The 15718-nt window shown below is 37.5% G+C and overlaps 1 long non-coding RNA gene across 1 annotated transcript in view; it reads left to right on the top strand.

Annotated features, from left to right (window-relative positions):
* Positions 1-3261: 3261 nt before the first annotated feature.
* The window catches only part of LOC130096846 (uncharacterized), a 90417-nt gene continuing 77960 nt past the window's right edge, over positions 3262-15718 (top strand). Inside the window, exons 1-2 of the long non-coding RNA XR_008808229.1 lie at positions 3262-3280; positions 10052-10085. This is a non-coding gene — a long non-coding RNA (uncharacterized LOC130096846). The remainder of the gene's footprint in view (positions 3281-10051; positions 10086-15718) is intronic.

Genomic DNA, 15718 nt, shown 5'->3' on the forward strand with positions numbered 1-15718 from the left:
TCTGAAATACAGCGGCACACACACAGTGTATAGCGGCACACACACAGAGGGAACTTCTGCTGGAAAACTGCATGATTTTAGACCTGAATATAAACCTCTATTCAAACTCATAAGCATAGAGTTTAATGTGGTTTGCTGAGGTGCTCTGACAGGTGTGTGTGTTTGTGTGTGTGTGTGTGTGTGTGTGTGTGTACCTAGGTGGCAGGTATGTAGAGGCGTAGGTGCCACCTTTACCCTTAATGTGCATAATGGACTGAGATATTGGCTGCTGTTGTACACTTTTTTTTGTCAAATTTGAATTATGCCATGATATATGCTTATCTTTTAATTCAAATAAAGAATTTAAATGTGTCTGTGTGTGTGTGTGTGCATCTCATGCAGCGTTAACACGTTACAATAAGGTCCATTAGTTAGTGTATTCACTAACATGAGCTAACAATGAGCAATACATTTGTTACTATATTAGTTCATCTTCGTTAGTTATTAAAAATACAGCTGTTCATTGTTTGTTCATGTTAGTTCACAGTGCATTTACTAATGTTAACAAATACAAAACTTTTCATTTTAATAACGTATTAGTAAATGTTGAAATTAACATTAACTGAGATTAATAGATGCTGTAGAAGTATTGTTCATTCTTAGTTCATGTTAACTAATGAAACCGCTGTTACCGCTGGATAAGATGCACACATACACACACACACACACACACGCACACACACACACATGAACCTTATTGTAAAGTGTTACCGCTGCATGAGATGCACACACACACACACACACACACACACACATGAACCTTATTGTAAAGTGTTACCGCTGCATGAGATGCACACACACACACACACACACACACACACACACATGAACCTTATTGTAAAGTGTTACTGCTGCATAAGATGCACAGACACACACACACACACACACACACATGAACCTTATTGTAAAGTGTTACCGCTGCATAAGATGCACAGACACACACACACACATTACCTTATTGTAAAGTGTTACCGCTGCATAAGATGCACAGACACACACACACATTACCTTATTGTAAAGTGTTACCGCTGCATAGTGTTGTCATAAAACTCGGTACTCCGGTACCAAGTCGGTACTAAAAAAAAAGAACGGTTACGGTACCAGCTTTTCTAGGTACCAAGTACCGGGTTAATCCGGTTCTTGATGCGCTGGTAGAGTTGCGTCCTCTTCATAAAAACACTGAGACATGGCGACCGGCGGCGCTGCTAATGCGCTGGCTCTGAATCCACTTGTTGACAAGAAAGGAGGAAAGAGCCACATATGGAAATATGTTGAATTAGGCTAATGTCACGTTGCCATAAAGGGCCGTTCACACGTTCACATAGCGCGTTTTTTTGCGCGTGCAAATTTCAAATGTAGGCGCGCGGGAAGCGCGCTCATAATAGAAGCGACGTGCGAGCTTGTTTTTCCAGGCGCGTCACTGTTTATGGTTGCATAGCGGAGACACGCGAGAGCGAGCGCTTGTGGAGAGAAGGAGAAAGCGGTGCAAACTGCGCTCTCCGTGATGACGAGGAAGTATCAGCAAAGAATTAATTGATTTCTAGCCCTTGCATTAGAAATCAGCTACAGCGTTCTCAAGTTTTGAAGACAGGAAAGAGTGAAATTTTTGGCAGTTTTGGATTAAATAAAAGTAAGCTACAGTTAAGTCAAATAAAACATGTTTTATCTCCTGTATAGTTTGGTAACACTACAATAAGATACCATTCATTAACATTACTTAATGTGTTAACATCAACACATTGAGTGAACAATATATTTTTACAACATTAATTAATGTTTGTGAATGTTATTTAATACAAACACTTGATTGTTCATGTTTGTTCACTTCATTCATTGTGCATTAAATAATGTTAACAGATAAAACTTTTGATTTAAAAAATGTATTAGTATATTTTTAAATTAACCCCAAGGAGAATAATTGCTATATAACTATGGTTTATTGTTAGGTCATTTTATCTAATGTTATCTAACAAATAGAATCTTATTGTAAAGTGTTTTTAATACTACAGTTTCCATCTTTGTAACTGTGATACACTTTAATATATGTAAATTTTATCTAAATTAAGCTTTGGTACCGAAATTGGTACCGAGAACCGTGGCTTTTCACTGGTATTGGTACCGAATACTGAAATTTTGGTACCGTGACAACACTACCGCTGCATGAGATGCACACACACACACACACACACACACACACATGAACCTTATTGTAAAGTGTTACCGCTGCATGAGATGCACACACACACACACACACACATGAACCTTATTGTAAAGTGTTACCGCTGCATAAGATGCACAGACACACACACACAGACACACACACACATTACCTTATTGTAAAGTGTTAACGCTGCATGAGATGCACACACACACACATACACACATGAACCTTATTGTAAAGTGTTACCGCTGCATGAGATGCACACACACACACACACACACACATATGAACCTTATTGTAAAGTGTTACCGCTGCATGAGATGCACACACACACACACACACACATGAACCTTATTGTAAAGTGTTACCGCTGCATAAGATGCACAGACACACACACACAGACACACACACACATTACCTTATTGTAAAGTGTTACCGCTGCATAAGATGCACAGACACACACACACAGACACACACACACATTACCTTATTGTAAAGTGTTAACGCTGCATGAGATGCACACACACACACATACATTACCTTATTGTAAAGTGTTACCGCTGCATGAGATGCACACACACACACACACACACACACACACACACACACACACACACACACACACACACACACACACACACACACACACACACACACACACACATTACCTTATTGTAAAGTGTTACGGCTGCATGAAATGCACACACACACGCACACACACACACACACACACACACACATTACCTTATTGTAAAGTGTTACCGCTGCATGAAATGCACACACACACACACACGCACACACACACACACACATGAACCTTATTGTAAAGTGTTACCGCATGCAGCCGTATATCAGACACCTTGGACGAGTGATAATGCTCTCTCTGTGTGTGTGTGTGTGTGTGTGTGACGCTCATCATCTGCTGGTTCTCCTCCTGACAGACTGGCGCTGATGGGCTGGTTGTGGGTTTGGGTTTGGTCCGTTCTGCTGGGATCTTCACTACGGCTCGCTCACGGAGTCCGAGCCGGCGCTGGAACTGGAAACACAGTAAAGGAGCTCGGAAAGAGACTTCAGGAAGACGTAAGTCACATTTTCTTTTTTGTTAATGTTCTGGCACTCAGAGCTACAATGTTTGAGTAATAGTGCAGAGTATGTCTGTAAAGTAGTTAAAAACTTAACAGAATCATAAGTACAGTAACACTTTACAATAAATCAAAATCTGTATGTCTGTCTGTTTCAATGGCCACATGTTTGGTGTGTGTATCTCTGGATACAAGTGGATGTTAGCAGGGCTTGAAGACCAGTAGTTCTTCCAAACTATATGAAGAAAAAGAGTTTGCAGAATCCATATACAACACAGACCAGCATCTCCACTTACTCTTCATAATTTATTTCATACATATAACATGAAATACATTTGCGGCAGACTAGCTGGGTTAAACAGATCCGATGGAAGTTGCGCTCGACTTTTCTTCTTGTGTCGTATATCCCAGTGAAACGCTTCAGGAACAAGAACTAATGTGGGCGGGGCTTGATTTTGTCCATGGGAATTGATTGGATGGTTGAATGGTTGTGGTTTGCTATTGGCTGATCTCATGTGAGTGACAGGTTATAGCCCCGCCCACATCATCAGAGACGAGAAGAGATGCTGCAAGAGGAACTGATTCTGAGTCAACATTACCAGGAACATTTAAAAAGATATGATGTGCACACACACACACACACACACACACACACACACGCGCGCTCTCTCTCTCTCACGCACGCACGCACGCACACACACACATACACACACTCTCTCTCTTACACACACACACACACACACACATGGACACACACACTCTCTCAAAACACTAGCTCAGCAATTCACCTTAAATATATAGTTCAACTAAGTTATTGTTTTAGTTATATTTTAGGCAAGACACACCAGGTGAGTAAGGTAAACAAACTAACAAATAGATTTCACCATACTTATGCAGGTGATTAATTGCATAAAGAATCGCAAAAAATAAATAAAAATTGTACAACAAGTTTTGTTGTTATGTTTAAATATGCAAATTAGCCATTATCTAAATAAGTATGCTTTAATTTGTATAACTTTCCTGACCTGAAATTTAAGCATTGGATAAAACCGGGTTCAAGTGGAGTGGAGATTTCTAACCTTTAAAGATATCATTGAAATCTATGGGTGCAAATAAAGAGCAATAAAATACACACGTAAGTTTTATTTCTTCTTTAAAAAAAAAAAAAAACACTCTAAAAAATGCTGGGTTGTTTCAACCCAAATTTGGGTCAAATATGGACAAACCCAAATGTTGGGTTAAAAGTGTAATTAAAAAATGTACAGTTCAAAGTGAAAGTTGAAGTTGGGTTAAAATTTTAAATTACATTTTAACCCAACATTTGGGTTTGTCCATATTTGACCCAAATTTGGGTTAAAACAACCCAGCATTTTTTAGAGTGTACGTTATGGAAGCAAAATAGCCCAAAATCTCAAAATTGGCCAGTGTGTGAAAAACTAATGTCGTGCCTTGAATATATAGTTTCAATGTAGAATAATCAGGTGTTGTTCTGTGAGATTCGGGTCAGTCTGAGAAGTTGCGGACTCAAGCACATTCCAACGCCAGTGCTGATGGCTGGATGAGTTTAAGGTCACGGAGGGGTCAAACACGTTTCATATTCTCAGCATACTCACAGATGCACTGCAGCCGAGCGGCCCTAATTTACTCTTTACAATGCCTCATTGCTTATTAATAGTGCATCCATTAATGTATCTGAAAACATCTAGCATACGCTTGTTTAGTGTTGCATCTGTGTGTTTTGTGTTCCATTTACACTATATTTGACTGTTTTACTCAAAGCTAAACTATATTTGATGACAGACACGACAAAAGCACCATAACGTCAAATCTGTGTTACACTCTTTCGCAATCTCTACATTTGCTTCCCCAAGTTTGTCGTCGGTAATGTGAAACGCCTCTTGCTTTCATATGATGCCAGTTTCATTCTGAGAGCGAACTATAACTATAACTATAACTATAACTATAACTCTGTTCCTCACTCAATATGATCTTACCATTTCAGATGATGTGGAAAATAACATACAAGTGCTACGGAAAAGGTGTTTTTTATTAAATATTTTTGCCTGTATATAATTTTTTTTTATTCCAAAATGGGTTACACTTTATTTTAAGGTGTCATTGTTACAATGTAATTATATATTTAAGTTGCTACTGAGTAATATTAAGCAACTACATGTACTTACTATAGGGTTAGGATTAGGTTGAGGGTTATTTGCATGTAATTATGCATAATTTACTGTTATTACTATGGTAAGTACATGTAACATATGTAACAAGGACACTGTAAAATGCACTGTAAAAAATGCTGGGTTGTTTCAACCCAAATTTGGGTCAAATATGGACAAACCCAAATGTTGGGTTAAAAATGTAATTTAAAATTTTAACCCAACTTCAACTTTCACTTTCAACTGTAAATTTTTTAATTACATTTTTAACCCAACATTTGGGTTTGTCCATATTTGACCCAAATTTGGGTTGAAACAACCCAGCATTTTTTAGAGTGTTGACTGACACGTTATATATATATATATATATATATATATATATATATATATATATATATATTATACATAGAAAATGTTGGGGTAACACTTTATTTTACAGTATCCTTGTTACATATGTCAAATGTACTTACCATAGTAATAACAGTAAAGTATGCATAATTACTTGCAACTAACCCTCAACCCAAACCCTAACCCTATAGTAAGTACATGTACTTGCTTAATATTACTCAGTAGCAACTTAAATATATAATTACGTTGTAACAATGACACCTTAAAATAAAGTGTTACCCCAAAATGTAATTTTTTATGTATAATATACACTCACCGGCCACTTTATTAGGTACCCCATGCTAGTAACGGGTTGGACCCCCTTTTGCCTTCAGAACTGCCTCAATTCTTCGTGGCATAGATTCAACAAGGTGCTGGAAGCATTCCTCAGGGAGTTTGGTCCATATTGACATGATGGCATCACACAGTTGCCGCAGATTTGTCGGCTGCACATCCATGATGCGAATCTCCCGTTCCACCACATCCCAAAGATGCTCTATTGGGTTGAGATCTGGTGACTGTGGAGGCCATTTTAGTACAGTGAACTCATTGTCATGTTCAAGAAACCAATTTGAAATGATTAGAGCTTTGTGACATGGTGGAAGTAGCCATCAGAGGATGGGTACATGGTGGCCATAAAGGGATGGACATGGTCAGAAACAATGCTCAGGTAGGCCGTGGCATTTAAACGATGCCCAATTGGCACTAAGGGGCCTAAAGTGTGCCAGGAAAACATCCCCCACACCATTACACCACCACCACCAGCCTGCACAGTGGTAACAAGGCATGATGGTTCCATGTTCTCATTCTGTTTACGCCAAATTCTGACTCTAACATCTGAATGTCTCAACAGAAATCGAGACTCATCAGACCAGGCAACATTTTTCCAGTCTTCAACTGTCCAATTTTGGTGAGCTCTTGCAAAGTGTAGCCTCTTTTTCCTATTTGTAGTGGAGATGAGTGGTACCCGGTGGAGTCTTCTGCTGTTGTAGCCCATCCGCCTCAAGGTTGTGCGTGTTGTGGCTTCACAAATGCTTTGCTGCATACCTCGGTTGTAACGAGTGGTTATTTCAGTCACTGTTGCCCTTCTATCAGCTCGAACCAGTCTGGCCATTCTCCTCTGACCTCTGGCATCAACAAGGCATTTCCGCCCACAGAACTGCCGCTCACTGGATGTTTTTTCTTTTTCGGACCATTCTCTGTAAACCCTAGAGATGGTTGTGCGTGAAAATCCCAGTAGATTAGCAGTTTCTGAAATACTCAGACCAGCCCTTCTGGCACCAACAATCATGCCACGTTCAAAGTCACTCAAATCACCTTTCTTCCCCATACTGATGCTCGGTTTGAACTGCAGGAGATTGTCTTGACCATGTCTACATGCCTAAATGCACTGAGTTGCCGCCATGTGATTGGCTGCTTAGAAATTAAGTGTTAACGAGCAGTTGGACAGGTGTACCTAATAAAGTGGCCGGTGAGTGTATATATATATAACGTGTCAGTCAAAGCCACTTCTGTCCTGATGAGACCACGGTGACTTTAAAGATAGTTCAGTCATTTCTCAAAGCCTCTAAGTGCACTTTAGACAATGCTGGGTTGTTTTAAAGGAGCTGTATGTAAGATTGTGGCCAAAACTGGTACTGCAATCACTTTCAAATTACTGTAGAGTGGTGTATCCCCTCCCCCTCCCCCCTGACTCAAGGTTGCCAGATAGGCTGCAGGATCCAGCAGGAACGTGTAGCTGCAGCTGTGGTAACTAGAGCAGAGCTGGCAACCCGGATGCCGCAACACTACTGACTTCGTGATTGGTAGATAGGTGGAGGGTGGAGCATCAGACCAAAACACAACATGACAACATCAACATCAGTTGAGGGCTGCAACTCCACTTTTTAAATGACAATATCCTGGCCGGACAACTGTTGTCAGTGATATAAGTATTTGAAATGTACATGATTTCTTAATGTCTAGTGATATATCAGGGCCATTTTATGATTAATTGAAATACATTTCTTACATACAGCTCCTTTAACCCAAATGTGGGTCAAATATGAACAAACCCAAATGTTGGGTTAAAAAAGTGTAATTAAAAATTTTAGCCCAACTTCAACTTTCACTTTCAACTGTACATTTTTTTATTACATTTTTAACCCAACATTTGGGTTTGTCCATATTTGACCCACATTTGGGTTAAAACAACCCAGCATTTTTTAGAGTGTGTCCAGACATCAGGCTTAGATTCAGCTGAAACGAGCCCGTGTAAAACACAGACGTATGGAAATAAACGCAGACGTCTGACAGTGAAAGCACGTCTGCTCAGTGGTGCGTATAAGAAGCCCTTAGCTTGAACCCAGCGTCGTGTCAATCTCTCGTGTTAACACACTAACCCCAAGAACACACCCTCGCTTCATTCATCAGAGATGTTAAGATATTAAATATGCATGGGTTTCTGGCGCCAGCATCCCAGTGGTCACATGTGTAAACACTTCATAAACTCTTAGAAGAAAAGGTCATGTCGGGCAATTCATATATAGAACATTTTAGGGGTTTTGCTTTAATTAATTAATTTGAATTAAACAAGTATTCTGCAATCATTTAAGACATTTCTCCTTATGTACAACCTTCTTCTTTAAAATTGGGTCAAGAAACTTACACTCTATAAAATGCTGGGTTGTTTCACCCCAACTTTGGGTCAAATGTGGGTTAATTTTTAATTACATTTTTAACCCAACGTTTGGGTTTGTCTGTATTTGACCCAAAATTGGGTTAAAACAACCCAGCACTTTTAGAGTGTATATAGAACATTGAACAGTTTTTTTTTCTTTCGTAGAGCGTTTAGATGTTGTGTTGCAGTGATTCTCAGTGTGCAAGAATGAATTCTTCTTATTAACATTGAGCACGCCTGTGTCCTCATCGCAGCAGACCCGAGACACACTGCTGTGTCGTACAGTATGTTATCGTTTTGGAGGCGTCGTGGCACATATGTACAGTCCTGATGTCTGCTTACACTATATTTGAGAGGGACTTTAATCATGGACGGCAACAGCACAGTTTCATTTATTGAATTACCTTGAAAAGCATACTTTTCTCCTCAAATGAGTTTTCTTGATCATGAAATGTAAAACAGAAAGGGTGAAACAGTTTGCGGTACTGCATATAATAAGGCTTTCAAATGACAGTTATTCATCTAATTTAATTGAAGTGGCTCGATTTACTGTATCCATACATTTGGTTGTTCATTTGTCATTTTGCATTATGAGAACTTTAATTTGAACGGAATAAGAAATAATGAAACATCTGTTTATCTTCTTACAGTGACTCAGCTGTCTGTTCGTGATCCGCACTGCACTGATATTTGTGCAGTTTTTTCAATAACTTATTAATGATGTCTGAAACCATGTCACACTCATCGATACGTCCTCGTTTATCAACATCAGAAGTTTTATTATGTTCGTCACTCCATGGTCACCGTTTGAGTGGAATGGTGTATGCGTTCGATTGAAAACAAAAGTGATAACTAAAGGCTTTTAGTGTTATCACATTCTTAACCATTCTGGGTTAAAACAATAAAGGGTCGCAACAGATGATAAACAAAAAAAAAATGTTCTCAGTCAGATTAAGTTATACAACACCACGGTGAAAAACTGATGTCTTTTCATGGTCTTAATGAAACCCAACGATTGTAACTTTGACATATTTTTGTTCAACGTTTTTTGCGGGCGTTTTATATTAAAACTTCAGTTTATGTTAGCTTTTCAGTACATTATAGTTTTTTGCTCTATATTCCAAGTCATTCGGTCGCTTGATGTGAGGAGTTATTTAATTAAAGTTCAGGGAAACGTCTCAGGTTACTGTAAGCGTTGTATCTGATGTCGATGCAATGGGGAACGCCTCAGCGGGACTGTGTCGTACACCCCCGTTAATGTGTTAATGTACAATATTATTTTTAAGGATGTTTAGAAATCTTTTTAGTGCATATGATATTTTATTAAAACAACTTAAGGTTGTGCATCATCAGAACTCCTTTTTAAAATCAATTTAAAGAAGTAATTTTGAAGATTATGAACTTTTAAGGAAAAATAAACTTATCTGTTTTACAATAAAAATACGTGTCTAACAGTTTACATTTTCTGTTTTACATGTTCTGTTTTACTAGCTCTTTTTGGGAATAAAGCCCACAGTTATGGATTGCATATTAATGTGTTCTCCCTTTTCTTTTGCAGCACTATGGAGGAGTTGAAAATAAAGTCAAGCCAAGTAAGCCCAAACTTCATATTTTTGATGTTCGTTGAACCGCTGACGAACCGCTGTGTTTAACATTAACAGAACTGCTAACTGCTGTTTGCATTGAGTTATGCATTAGCTTACACTCTCGAAAAGATGCGCATATACAACCTTTCAGGGCTTCCCATCATGGCGTTTATGGATTTAGTTTTAATTCAATAATTTAAAATTTACATTTATTTAAAAAAAAATGCATTTTTATGAATTAAACGGCTCATAAACATACTTTAAAGACTCTATACACTCTAAACAATGCTGGGTTGTTTCAACCCAAATTTGGGTCAAATATGGACAAACCCAAATGTTGGGTTAAAAATGTAATTTAAAATTTTAACCCAACTTCAACTTTCACTTTCAACTGTACATTTTTAACCCAACATTTGGGTTTGTCCATATTTGACCCAAATTTGGGTTGAAACAACCCAGCATTTTTTAGAGTGTACTTATACATACTTTAACTTTTCTTCTATACATACTGTAAGGGTTCTTTATAATTGAGCCCCGAACCATTATAGATGAATCCCACTGAACCCTTTTTCCAAGAGTTTGGGGTGTTTTAGGTGAATTCAACTTCGGGTGTTTTGTGGCATTGTCCCTTGGGAAAACCAAAGCATACTTTGGGCTTTAGGGATCTAAATAGGGACAGAAGTGTTAATCTTCTATTATGTGGAGATTTATAGGGGTTTCTGTTATGTTTCAGTTTTACTGGGTGACCATTGTGGTGAAGAGTAGAGCCTGTGGTTAGGATGGGCTAGAAACTTTAAGATTCAAATTATACCTTAAAGCTTATATTATTAAACCTTACCTTATAATTATATACTGCATGTTGGTCAACAGTGTATGTGAGTGTGTAGTGATAGTCTCATTGTTAGTTAGATTAATTCATTTCTTTTGGTTTGTCAGTTTTCTCCAACTTGTGCGGGTTTGCTGTGTGTTGAGTGCATTCGATGGGCTGTTGTGTGTCTCTGCTTGTATAGCAGTAATGATTTGTTTTCTGTATTGATTGTAGAGCATGCTTTGACATTGCCAAATCAGAAATAACCTTTGCACATCATTGTGGCCATTTAATGTGAATGCAATGATGGTTTGAGAGATACCATAGCTAGCAAACTAATATCTAACATGTTTCCATCCTTGTAAAAAGACTGTAATTGTATTGAATGTGCACTTAGTGTATACTTTAAATCTTTATCCTATTTATATTTTTTAACTCTACTTGCAGATAAACTTACGTGTACACTTTCATGACTATATATACACACTTTTAAAAAGTAAACTAAAATGTAATTTTTTAAAAATAATTATGTTTTTGTCAATAATCTTTTGTCATGCTTTAAAGAAATGCTCTTAATTTGATGTGTTGACTTACACACTAAAGCACATGTAAAGTACTTGAATTAAAGTAGTAAATCACAAAGTCATTACAAATATATTTAAATACATGACATGTGAGTTTCAATGGAAGTGGAATTTAACTACATTTGAGTTTACCATAAATGTTTGTCAGAACATTCATCAGTACGCTTTAACCTTATTTCAAAGACTATGAAATTTCATATAAAGATACTTAGTGGCTCAAAAAACACTAAATATACATTTAAACAATGATTACGTCTTTTTCACAAGGCCAGGTTTTATGGCGATGGGTGTTTTTATGCAGGCATTAATCAAACGCAGTCTCTAACTTCAACATTAACATGAGACATTGTACAGTTTGTGAGTAAATGAGTGAGTGAGGGCGAGTAAATAACGCTTAAAGACTAAATCATCCCTTTAGTGTCTCGTTTCGTTCGCAAGGCGACGTTAAAGAAGCTGCTTTGAATCTTTTAGTGTGTTGATTCGTATTTGAGCTGCATTTGCAAAGGAAAGTCTTACTTTTATGGATTTACACCTTGTAAAATGTATGGCAGATCAAAAGCGTAACAAAAATCATTCTGAGGAAAAGTTCCCCATCCTTTGTGGTCGACAGCCTCTCCAGAGTGTCAGAAATATGCGAATGAGATGCTGATTTCCCCATAGGGACTAATTATTCCCTGGCTTCGGACTAAACTTAACAAAACATGCAATGGCACGTTTGATTTCTCTTCTTCCCCTCTGTTATCTCAGTTCCCCTCTCTTCCAGCGAGTCCTCTTTGTTGTCATGTGTGTGTGAGTTTGGCTTGGAAACGCTGACATTAATCAGACTGCCCCAGTTTCTGAACGCCAACCACCCAGACACTTGAGTGGATGACCAAACGATAACAGGGCAGGCTGACAGCCTTTTGCCTTCCACACAAATCATAAATAAATCACATGCCGCCGGCAGCCTGCCGAAAAGGTCACTCAAGAAGAAAGACGTGCGAGAAAGACCCCTTTCGTGGCAGAAACAATGCACAATCAGATCGCATCCGAACCGCCAGGATTCATTAGCCTGAAATCACAACCAGAGGTTTGTTTCTGCTGAGATTTACATGATACCACCAGGCAGAGCCCATCGAGTTGCTTGGTTTCTACACTAATTGGAAGGGATTCGATAAGGCGCGGCAGCTCGCCCGGCTCTGGGTCACGGCTGTCGGTAATGGATTGAAGGTTTCGGATGGTTTTGTTAGTCTCAGTCCCCAGCCCTGAACTAATAAAGCAATCACTTCGGTCATATCCACATTACAGCATAACTCGTGACGAAACGCCTCCGTAACGTACTGATGTACACCAGCTGCCATCGGCCCTGCGTTACCAGTGTTATAAAGGACACACACACACACACACTTCAGTTTAATCAGTTTTCAATTCATAGTTTTCAATCACGTGACTGTTGAAGAGTTCTATCAGTTAAATTGCCTATCAATTTTCCATCTCAAACACACAAGTATGTGAAGAACATGCAAGTTTTGGGCAGTTGTGATATACAGGTGAAACTCGGGAAATTTGAAAATCGTGCAAAAGTTCATTTATTTCAGTAATTCAACTTAAAAGGTGAAACTAATATTTTATATAGACTCATTACATGCAAAGTGAGATATTTCAAGCCTTTATTTGTTATAATTGTGATGATTATGGCTTACAGCTTATGAAAACCCCAAATTCAAAATTAGAATATTGTGAAAAGGTTTTCATATCTGTACACCATAATCATCACAATTATAACAAATAAAGGCTTGAAATATCTCACTTTGCATGTAATGAGTCTATATAATATATTAGTTTCACCTTTTAAGTTGAATTACTGAAATAAATGAACTTTTGCACAATTTTCGAATTTTTCCAGTTTCACCTGTAACCCGATCTCATGAAACGCGTCTCTATAGCATGCATTATATTTATCGTGCGATTTATGTGCAAGTTTTTACGTGCACTGTTTATATGATATCTGTAAACCCGTAGGATTAGCAGTGTGGGGTACGTGCGTATTACACGCCATAAAGTGTATCATATGCACGTAAAAACTAAAATGGTCCAGAGTAAAAGGGGTTAATTTGTATTTATTCATTTGTTACATTAGTACATCAATGTAAATGTAAGGTTTTTTAATTAGAGTTAACAATCTCACAGGCTGCGCTGGCTTTAGCTTTATTCCAGAAACAGCCGCTGAACCTCTTCACATTCAGAGCGACACACAGATATTACTGTGCAGTATCAGTCATACGTCACTGTCAGATTACTGCAGAATAACTCTCCAGAGGAGTGTAATTATATTATTCCTAGGTCCAATAAAGTTTTCACGGCTCGCAGTCCATAAAATTCAGAAACCAAAATCAGCAGGCCATCAGAAACACATCATAATGTTGAATTATGATGGCCGGAGTTGAGCTTGTGAACAGGGATGAGAATCTTAATGCATTTAACATTCAGGATTCTTACTTCATTGTACACAGACTACATTGTGTTTACACTCTCAAAAAACAGATGTTTTGGATCAATAAAAACAAAATTGATGCAACTATTTGCATCGATCTACTATTGAAAATAAGGTAAGTTAGAGGAACATACTGTCATTTGTAACATAAACCACACAAACGTCAACATACTGTAAGCATATTGCGTAATTGACCGTTCGCAAAGACCCGCCCCCGTTAGTAACTTTTAAATTTGGTAATTTTTTAAAGACATTTCAACAGTAAATACCGTTTTGTGTCTCTTTAATGTGTCTGACAGATCGCTCAGTTAAAGCCGCTCGTGAACCGATCATCTCTTCCTTCTAGTTCCTTTATAGCATCAAATAAACATGAATGAACATCAGAAGGAATGTTGTTTCAACCGTGGAAAGACGTCAGTACACACCGTTTCTCAAGTTTAAATCCTCCAACGTTAATCTACTAACTCTCCTGACTACTTCGTCAGACAAAAATGGCGGATTCGGCGGATGGAGGATTATGATTGGTCAGATCGCCTGTCAATCAAACGCCCTGCGAAGGGTCAATTGTGCTTGGAGTCGATTGTTTTGTTTTCATGGTTCGCTTTATTTTTCACAGATCATTGTTTTGCTTCGACATCCACTATTGCATTTCGGGGGTGTAGTAATAAAGTGAGGGGTGTGTTTGTTTGGGCTGATTTCAAATATCAACAGTGTTTCTCAGAAAACGCTTACTGTGCCTTTAAGTCGATCAACATTATTTAGTTTACACAACGGTTGCACTTTATTTTACAGTACGTGTGCTTACAGTGTACTTACCTAAGAAAGTACTGGTAATATAAGGGAACTATGGGTTAAGCTTGGGTTAGGATCAGGGTTAGTACCAAGTTATTATCCAGTTATTGTAATTACTGTAATAAGTAGTACATACAGTATATGTAAATGTGGAACAGGACTGTAAAATAAAGTGCTACCAAACATAACTCATCAAAATAATGTTTGCAACTTAAAATGATTCATTAAATAAATCAATGTGATTTTTTTAACGTTATAATTAGATCATTCTTATGGAAATGTAATAGTATTTTGTAATTATAATTTAAATCTGACTACTTTTCTAATTGTACTTTATAAATCAACATCTCAGGAAAACATTATGGGGTTTCTAATCAAAATATGACTTTCTGTTATAAAACAGTGCATATATTAAAATATTAGATATTATTATTAAAATGTTGCCAATTATTACACTTCTTTTTTCATTACATGTTGCCCCAAGAACACATTCATATGCAGATTAGATACAGTGTATAGACACATTATATTAAATGGAAAAAACAATATATAGCCATTTTACTCCCATATTGCATAAAGTAAAATGATGCATCAATTAATTCCATTATATCTTTCATAACATATGTGAGAATCATCTTTATGCAAAGTTTGGTTAAAAATTGATTGCGTAATGAAAACAAATCTCATTGTTTTTTCCTATACGTGTAATTTCATGTGTGTTTAGTGTGTGAGTCTAAACACTACAGAGGATATATCATAAAATATGAATAACATTTCTTTATTCAAAAATGCTTTTTTACCATTTGTTTCTTATTCTCTAAAACAATGTGATGACATAAAAAAAATACTACATTCAAAACACTTTTTTTTTCTGGGTCTCAGCTAATGTCTATGCATGAACAATATTGTTAATCGAATGCGTTTCCAATACCTTTTATTACAAAAGAACTAGTACAATTAACAACTCTCGAGTAATTAGATT

The sequence above is a fragment of the Rhinichthys klamathensis genome, unplaced genomic scaffold, assembly GCF_029890125.1.
Source record: "Rhinichthys klamathensis goyatoka isolate OS25496 unplaced genomic scaffold, OSU_Roscu_1.1 h1tg000207l_1, whole genome shotgun sequence".
NCBI lineage: Eukaryota > Metazoa > Chordata > Actinopteri > Cypriniformes > Leuciscidae > Rhinichthys > Rhinichthys klamathensis.